This window comes from Wasmannia auropunctata, unplaced genomic scaffold (assembly GCF_000956235.1).
Source record: "Wasmannia auropunctata unplaced genomic scaffold, wasmannia.A_1.0 LD335903.1, whole genome shotgun sequence".
Classification (NCBI taxonomy): Eukaryota; Metazoa; Arthropoda; class Insecta; order Hymenoptera; family Formicidae; genus Wasmannia; species Wasmannia auropunctata.
Window position 1 is genome coordinate 328,007 of NW_012026987.1, and position 9,534 is coordinate 337,540.

A 9,534-nucleotide genomic window follows, 5' to 3' on the forward strand; every position below is an offset into this window, starting at 1 on the left:
CCATCCTCGAAACTTTCATAATTTGATGTTTTGTACAAAATACTTTGTGGAAAAATGTTTTTCTTTTTCACTCTTTTACATCAAGTTTTAAAGATGTGAAGTTATGTCTATTCGCGCAAATTAAAATTGTCGTCATGTTAGTGATTTTTTGATGATAGATCATGTAAAACTCTAAACGAGAGGATGGGAAGGGAAAGAATTTAAAGGGACTGAAAAAGAGCTTAATAAAAGCTGTAAAACTATGCGTCGAAAGAAATAATTGAATATCATGACAAGCATATCTAATAATACCAACACCAAGGAATATTTGTGAGAAAATGAAAATGAAAATGAAAATTTTTCGTTGGTTAAAAAAAGGAAATTTAAAAGAAAAGGAAAAGAAAAAAGAAAGTTTTGAGAAAAAATAAAAATTTCTTTTGTATAAAGAAAAAAGCAAGAAAATTACTTTGTTTTAAATTAATACACCGGTGCATTGTTACAATTATGTTGTATTCATAGAATCACGCAAAATGTTAATAAGAACTACGTATAGTTTTTGGAAATAAGTGCGATGAAAATCGATCAATCGAAAGCCATATACATTGGAACGAAATGATCCTTATCAACTAGCTGTGTACTAAGGGCAGCCATGTAGTGTTTATATAGTCCGTTTGTTAATGTTTCAGATACTTTATTAAATGTTGATATAATGCTATATACTGTAACATTCCTTATTTGTGCCGGAACCTGTTTAAAGTCTTTAACCCTTTATAGATTTTAAACTTAATGTGACTTAGTTTTACACTTAAGGGGTTATATAGAAATAGAAAAATTTCAGAAAATTTAAAAAAATGTTTTTTTTCTGTTTTCATTAGCTATAAAATAACATACAATTGGTTTCAAACCAAAATTTAAAATATTTAATGTTACAAGTTTCGCAACAACAGATTAGTTTCAAAAAATTTATCGAGAAATCGTGGCTATCATGCAGACATGCGCGGATTTGCGACTATTATTTAAAACGCCTGCATTATTTATTCATTTTCATATTCTAATTTTACATCTTCTTTTTTTTAATAAGGATACACATTTCCAAAACAGAAACACACTATTTACCTATTTCTTTATATAAAAGTTTTATATGGTGTTGAATTACATATAGTTGAAAAATACTGTATCTTTCGATTTGCTATAGTTCAATTTTCTATTAAACCCCTTAATATGATCTAGATATACATTGTTTAATGATTAATGCTAGTTTATACAAGAGCTAAAAATTACTTTAAATTCTTTTTATTTGACTAGTCATTTATACAGAATGGATAAATTATAATTTTCAAGGTTGAATCCAAGTTATATAATATAGAAAACTTAGACTCTTACAAACATATAAATTTTTTGAATTATAATTTATATGGAAAGTATTGTATGTCTTATAAAGGGTTAAAAATTGAGCATTCCACCCATATTAGCTAATTGGTCAACTGTTCATTAGCAATTATTAAGATGTATATGAATATATTGGACAATTCAAATGTACTTGCGAGAACTTTGAAAATCAATTAAATGATTCAAAGGTTCTAACAAACTAAATGTAATCTTATGCGAATAAGACTACATGCATTCTAATTAATTAAATAATTAAGTCTTTTCTCGCTTTGAACAGTTTAAAATGCATGCAAAGTTTATGGAGATATTCTCGAAAAGTTTGAATACAGATAGTTATAACACTCCAAGGTATATACTCGTATATCGAATTGCTGTGATTTGCAGAAGAACAAAGGAGGGGAGGGAAAAAGGATAAATGTGAGAGGCAAATTCTGAAAGGATAGAGAGAGAAATTATTTTAACGTTGTGCAAATTTCTTGTATCATTTTTTAAATTTCTTATGCGACAAAAAAATTGTAATTTATAATGTGCAGTTAGAAAGTAATGTTAATTTGCAATTTTTTCTACAATATGTCTATTTAAGATCGGCGTGTTTTCACATTCCGATTAATGTCACAAGATAAAGAAATAAAAAAATATTCACATAATTTTGTTAATTTCGAGATAACTAAGTGCAACTCGCGCGATTTAACCGTTTGACTGCTAAAATACATTTTCAATCTTGATTCTTAATATTTTTATATAAAATATATAATGTATATAATTTTGTTTTTTGTTACGAGACATTTTGTAGAAATTTGAATTTATCAATTATTGATTATACATTAATTATTTTAACATTATAACTTTCGAATATTCTTATATTTATATTCAACTTCAAATAAAGTTCTCTAGTATTCATATAATTTTACATTACATTCTATCAATTTACATACTGTTTAGTTTTTCAGAATCTGTGTGACAGGCGCAATTAACATATGTAACACAATTTATATGTATATTTTGTCATATTAAAAATTCTCTCGCGCTCAAACGGTTAATTGGAAACTCTCCGATTCGCATAACTAAAGTTCTTCGCTGCCAATTAATTATTATTAATTAGAGATAGTCCGATGCTAAGCGATCGCTGATACAAAATCAAATGAGCGTTTAGTCGTGCTGAAAATTTTCCAATTGCATGCAAAAAGAAAGTAAAACCGATTTCACACTAATCACAAATTAGCATTCTATATAATTCTCTTTTTACTGTACAAGTGATATTGTTGCATTTGTGTGTAAAAATTTTGAAGTAAGAAATTTATGTCTGTCTGTTATTATCACCAGCGATCAATTTAGATTTAAATACCATTAAGTTTCTTGTAGATTCTCTTTGATTCCTCGAAATTATAGAATGTACAAATCAAATCATTATATGCTAGTGAATGTAAATCAAATGTAATCTTGTTATGATTATATTACAATACAATTGCGATAGAATCAATTGGAATCCAACTGAAATCCAATTGTAATTTTAATCTAATTGCAATTCGTGTGAAATCGGCATAGAAAGATGAAAACTCATGCGGCACCCTTGCTAACAGTTATAAAGCATTAAAAAGATCTCGAACGATTCTGAGCCCTATAGAAATGGCAATGTAATAACGATATTTTTTAAATATCGATTCTTTTCTAACTTCAGAGAATGTCAGTCATAAGAGCATACATTTTTGTTGCTTTTATTGTTAGCTATAATAATAATAATGATTTATAAATTTAATTGGCAGAAAATATTGACTTTTCTTATTTCTAAAAATGGTAATGTAATATCGATAATTAAGAAATATCGATATATAACTAACAGAATCTTAATATTTGCCATTCTAAGCTCATTTATACACGCCACGAGAGAAAACGCTCACAAATAATTTATAACATTTTATAAATAATTGGCATATCAGTGTGTGTGTGTGTGTGCGTGCGTGCGTGCGTGCGTGCGTGTGTGTGTGTGTGTGTATGTATGTGTGTGTGTGTGTGTGTGATTCCTTCCCTCCAAACAGAACAAAATGTAAAGTATATCCGAGTGAGCGAGAGAAAATGCGTGCAGAAGAAACTTAAAACTTAAATTTATTGTTCTCACTTCTTCATCGATGAACGCTCTGCTGGTTTGGAGCGTAATCATATCGTTAGTGTATAAGTCTGTATGTGACAATGTTAATTATTGTAATATAAAAAAGCAGGAAAAAAACGAAAGAAAAGAAATATTACAATTATATAGGAAGTCGATATTATCATGAGAGGATCAATACAGGAAGATCAAAAGGAGAAGAGACATGATATTATTTCTAATATTACTGGGCATGCTTAAAAGGGATAGTTTTTATAAGCTGAGATTCTCTGTTTCCTACCTCCCAACCACCATAATTCGCTCTCTCTTTCTCTTTTCCTTCCCTTTCCTTCTTCAATAAATATTTTAATAATAGAAGTATCAATCTCTGTCCGTTTGTGTTATGCAAACTTGATTGTTTTTTTGTGCAGAATGGATAAAAACAGAATAAGCATAAAAATGAGTGAATGAGAAGAATCAAGAAGAAGAGAGAATGTAATAGATAATCTGAGACAAGAAAATGCGATAGAAAGAAATAAAAGAAAAGGAGTACACACAAATAAGAAAGCAAAACAATTTTGCGATACAAAAATAAACGAAGAAAATAAAGAAAAAGTAATAGAAAAAAAGACAAAATAAATGAGCGTGAGTAAGAATGAGTGAGTGAACAACTAATAAATGAATGAAAGAGAGAGAGAGAGAGAGAGAGAGAGAGAGAGAGAGAGAATGCGTGCGAGTGTGTGTATGTGAGGAAAAGAAACAATTGCACCTCGATCGAATTTAAATCTATGATTTCCTCTCACACCTCTGCGCAGTGTTTTGGGCTCTTCCGTCCAATACGCGATGTACCACTGTCATAATTTATTTAATTTTTGCAAGTCTACGTACAATAAAATTGTTATTGCTGAAATGATAAGTATGTAAAATATATATACTGTACATTTTGACCTTCGTTCTAAAAAAAAGCATTATTAAGGTCTCGCTGGACCAGGATTCCTGCCGTCCTGGCGTGTGTTGTAATTGTATATGTACATATACATGCGTATTTTTTAATATCAGACGGTACTCAATAATTAGGATTGCTTATTAGAGGGTATGTATATTTATATATAAATATAAAAACACATCAGGTATATATATATATATATATATATATATGTATATAAATATATATACGCATACGCGTGCACGCGCGATTTCGTGCACGCGTGCACACATATTACGCGATAAATGAGAATGGCATTCCCGACGCCATTGTGTGCGATGAACGATCTTCGAAAGGAATAAAGCACTTTCACGTAATAATGTGTTTCTATTCAACAAATTCCCCGTAACACTATTAGAATTTTTACTTCCTTATTACAATTTTTTCATAAGTTAATAGTAATTTCTGTATACTGAGAAAAAAATTGAATGTACGAACTAAATTTGTATAGTTGTTTGATCCAATAGTTAATTCAATAATTCTTTAGTTGCAAAAAGAAAGGTACAGTTCATTCATACCAACTATCAAAATTTTTAAATTAAGAATTAAACCAACTCAATTAAATTATTTTGTTCGAAATACTAGTAGTATTTATTTGTGTTTGCATGCTATTTAGTTATTCAAGTATAATATATTTGTTTAAATTCCAAGTGTCAAACTGACTAAACGATGCTGATGGGGATAATAAATAGTGTGTATTTTTAATAGAACGGTTAAATACAATAAATTTTTGTTGAAACAAAATAGTTTAGTTAAAAAATATTTTGTTTATAATAGTAACAAATTATTTTGTGTCATCGTAGTAACGTTTAGTTGAACGTATCGGACTAAATATTTGGGTAAAATAAAACAAATTTTGCGTTTTTCAACAAATTTTTTCCTCAGTATACTTCTAGTTTTGAAAAAGTAACTTTGTAGATTTAAAATTTTATTATTAGAATTTGAATAGGTAATTTTAAGTTTAAAAATTTTTTTAAATAGCCAATCAAGTAACTGTTAGCTTTATTTTCCCTATAATATATACGTTGCGTGCGTGCGTGCGTGCGTGCGTGCGTGCGTGCGTGCGTGCGTGCGTGCGTGCGTGCGTGCGTGCGTGCGTGCGTGCGTGCGTGCGTGCGTGCGTGCGTGCGTGCGTGCGTGCGTGTGTATGTGTGTGTATGTCACAGCAGAAATAAGAACTCCGCGGTTTGTCACTTCTCTGCTATAAATCTGACTTCGTCAGTCCTCGTCAATTCTTGTCTAGCGCGTGACTGCTGAACACACACTCCCACGTAAACAAACTAACACTTCCGGGCCCTAGTCATTATTTCCATTTTTTTTTCTTTAATTTTCAGTTATTATACTAATGAGGAATATAGTGAGATGCTCCTCATTTATGACGAATGTCGACAAAATGCTACAGAAGCTGCTAGAGTTTACCATCATAGATAAGATACAATACGATTCATTATCTTCCAATGATTTTTATTCATTTATTCAATCGTTCGAGAGAGCACGGAATTTTTGCCGCTTATCGCAATATAAATTGGTTTTCAATTTGTAATAAGGACATATAACAAACGTTTTAGTAGCAATTGCTATAAATACACTACAGTATGTCAAGGGAATATCCTAGGCAAATATTTAATATAATATTTTGCGTCTTCAGAGCTTACACCCTTTTCACATATATAGATCATATAGAGATCATAGTCATCGGAGGTGCTTCCCCTAAAGTGAATAATTACCAAACATTTCTTTATCCTACTTATTTCATGATTTCAATTCCGAAGATTATTTTTTATCACGTCTAAAAAATTTTCGTAAGAAAAAGCAATAAAAAACAAAACCGAATCACAATTGTACAACACAACAGAAAATATTTATATATTATTGAAAGTTCGTTGTCATGATCGTGTTATACTGTCCTTTCCTTTCCCTTTCCTTCCCCTTTTCCCTAGAAAAGCAATTTAAAATTGATTTCTCGATAGCGATATCAGAAAGTTAGATGAAATCGTGTTAAGTAGTTTTAATTACTTAGAAAACTTGGACAGCGCTAAGAAGTTTCCATGTCGCTCAACAGCGAAGTGGATGCAACTAGGAACACCTCTTCAGAATTCTTTATCCTTTTGCACTTATACTACCACATAAATTCCTTCTTTTACAATACTCTTAAGTACCCACCACCTGCATCGCAGCAATAATCTTGTCTTCAAGCCAACTAATTACACGTTCATTCAATCCATAAGGAGATTCTAGGAAAATTGAAAAAATTTATTACTATTGCAAGCTGAGCTGATGTGTTTTCAATGATAATATCTACTCTCCTACAATATGGCCAATATTTTTTAAGGTTGTCAGTAATAATGAAAAACTAATAATTATTAATTTTCTTCAATAATAAATATCAATTATTGCTAATTGTAAAAGACAAAATTATATTCTAAAGGATTTATCTAATCGTAATGCTATTATCAATCATATAATTGTCTTTCTAATATTTTAGAATTTATTACACCTCATGTCTTGTAATATTTGCAATTTTTTCTCAATACGTTGTTTTCTCTGAGTGACTCAAGAATTGTTTTCAAAAAGGTAATTGATCGTGATTCCATTCGTCGAATTTTTTGTTGCACAATTTTTATCTATTTATTTATTTTTAATAAATGTTGGTTGTGACACAATTTTTTTAAGAAGATCTTTTTCAGGAGAATCATGTTACTTTTTGGTGAAACATTTGTAAATTAATCAACAACTAAAACATTTTTAATGTAATATGTAAACAATTTTAATTTTAGAAAACTATAGTATACATATTAAATATTTTTTACAATGACTACATCTAGGAATAAGGCTCTGTCTATTTTGACAGTTATACTAGAGCTTGATGCAATAATTGTATAGCATTTTAAAATATTCGCAATCACACATTCTAAATAAGGAAACAAAAGAAATGTATAAAACAAAATGTAAGTTAAATTAATTGTATTATCTTGAAAATCATATACAATTATATAAACCAGGGTTGGGTTATTTTATAAAAGTAACGTCTAGGTCTTGAAGATCTGTTCGGATATGACGCTATCCAGATATACTACACTTATCCGGATTACGAATAAATATGATATGCTTCAAATTCGAGTTTAGATCTAGAATTCTCTAAAATATCCGAATAATAGAATTTAGATCCGATATTTCGAGTTAGATTTATTTTATTTCTTTTTTTTATTTCTATTTAATAAATATTTTATTGTTATAATATTAAATAACTTTTGGAAGCAAAAGTTTTGCTTTATGCAAAACAAATGTAGTTGTCTTTCTTTATATGATTTTAAATATTCAATTTTTCTACTATCTTATTCTTTTTAAACCAATTTTATGGTTACAGCTTTCTTTTTTAATCAAATTAAATTTTATTAATTTTCACTTTAATAATTTAATTAATTAATAATTTTAATAATGAAAATATAGTTTATATTAAAATATATGTATGTAAAATAAATATTCAGTTTTTATTATTTAAAAAATATTTTACAATTAAAATTAGGCACATATCTTATATCAAATATTTCGGCGTTTTCTCTTCGGATACATAATATATGTATATCTAAATTCAAATTCGGATCCGAATTCAGATCCGGATCTAAATAATTTGGATACCTGAATTGCATGAATAATTCGAATGAGATTTTGAATTTATGAATCGAAACCGATCTTGGATATTCGAATATTTAGAATTCCTAAACTAACATCGTTAACGCGATGCTAAAATTACCGACATTACAGTTCTATGAATATCTCCGAATTGATTGAACGGAATTGAAAATCCTTTCACAGGATTGAAATAGACATGAAATGTAATAGTGGGACGAAGAAATTTGTAATAAATACGAAAAAAAAATTTTAAATAATTTTTTTTAGCACTCAATTCTCTTTCCAGTAGTATATGTTCTAAGGGGGAATCCGAAAGAGAAGAACGAAGAATTGAAATTAAACGTTAAGTTAGGTTAAAGCCACAGTGTGGCTAAACTGTTTGCACACAGCTGTAATGACTTTAACCGCTTTAACCTAATTTTTTAATCCCTTTCTTTCAGGTTTCCTTCTCACAGATATAAACTTAGTACGCATGTGCGAACGAGAGAACTCGCACTTCAACTTGAGTAAAAAGAAACAGGAGGGAATATATCGGTAGTGGGGGATAGGCTGATCCGCGGACGGAATACGTCTTGGCAGCCATTTTGAGCAATCACTTTTTATGTTAATATATCACTTCCGTCCGCTTGCTCAGAATCCTATCACAGTATGAAGAATAAGGAGACGTAACTAGATAGGCTGGAGGGAAAAAAGTTGGTCACAGAAAATGTTCCGTGTACTGCCAGGTTCGCTGAACGGAATAACTTGCAACCTTTCAGTATATAGACATGGAGGTGGAATGTTAGCTCGAAAACTGTATCCAAGATGTGTGTGAGAGAGAAAGGTAGACGAGTAATATTCGTTCTCTCTGCGCATGCGTCGATCATTCGACAGACAGAGAGGACAAAGTATCACGTGGTATCGCTCGTATACCTTTCTCTCCCGCACTCCTTGCCACTCTTGGACTCACTTGCGACTTATAAAGAACAAAAGCATTCCACCTCCATGTATTATATACTCAAAGCTTGCAACATTTCGTCGCCATATTAAATATTTATATACGTATGTACACTCGCTCAAAGAAAGGTTGCAACACTTTTTTAAATCGTTTTTGGAACACAGTCTGTTTGCCGAGTGATTGGTTCCTACCAATGGATCTAACCAATTAAGTTCACGCTCCACGAGAAAACTGTATTCCAAAACCCATCAAAATAAAAAATGCAATCTTTCTGTGACCGAGTGTACACTCGTGGACAAAGTAGTTGCAACACTTTTTTTTTATCGATTTCGAAACTCACTAATATTTTGCCACGATTGGTGTACTATCTTTAGTCTTTTTTTTTTAACGTGGAGGAAACCTTCAGAAGGCGCCCCGGTGTCTGCGAACCGGGGAGTGTTGGATTCGATGGGTCCTCACAACCTAGGTTGCTCATCAACGCGACCTAACTAAAACCATCCACGGAATATATATATATATATATATATA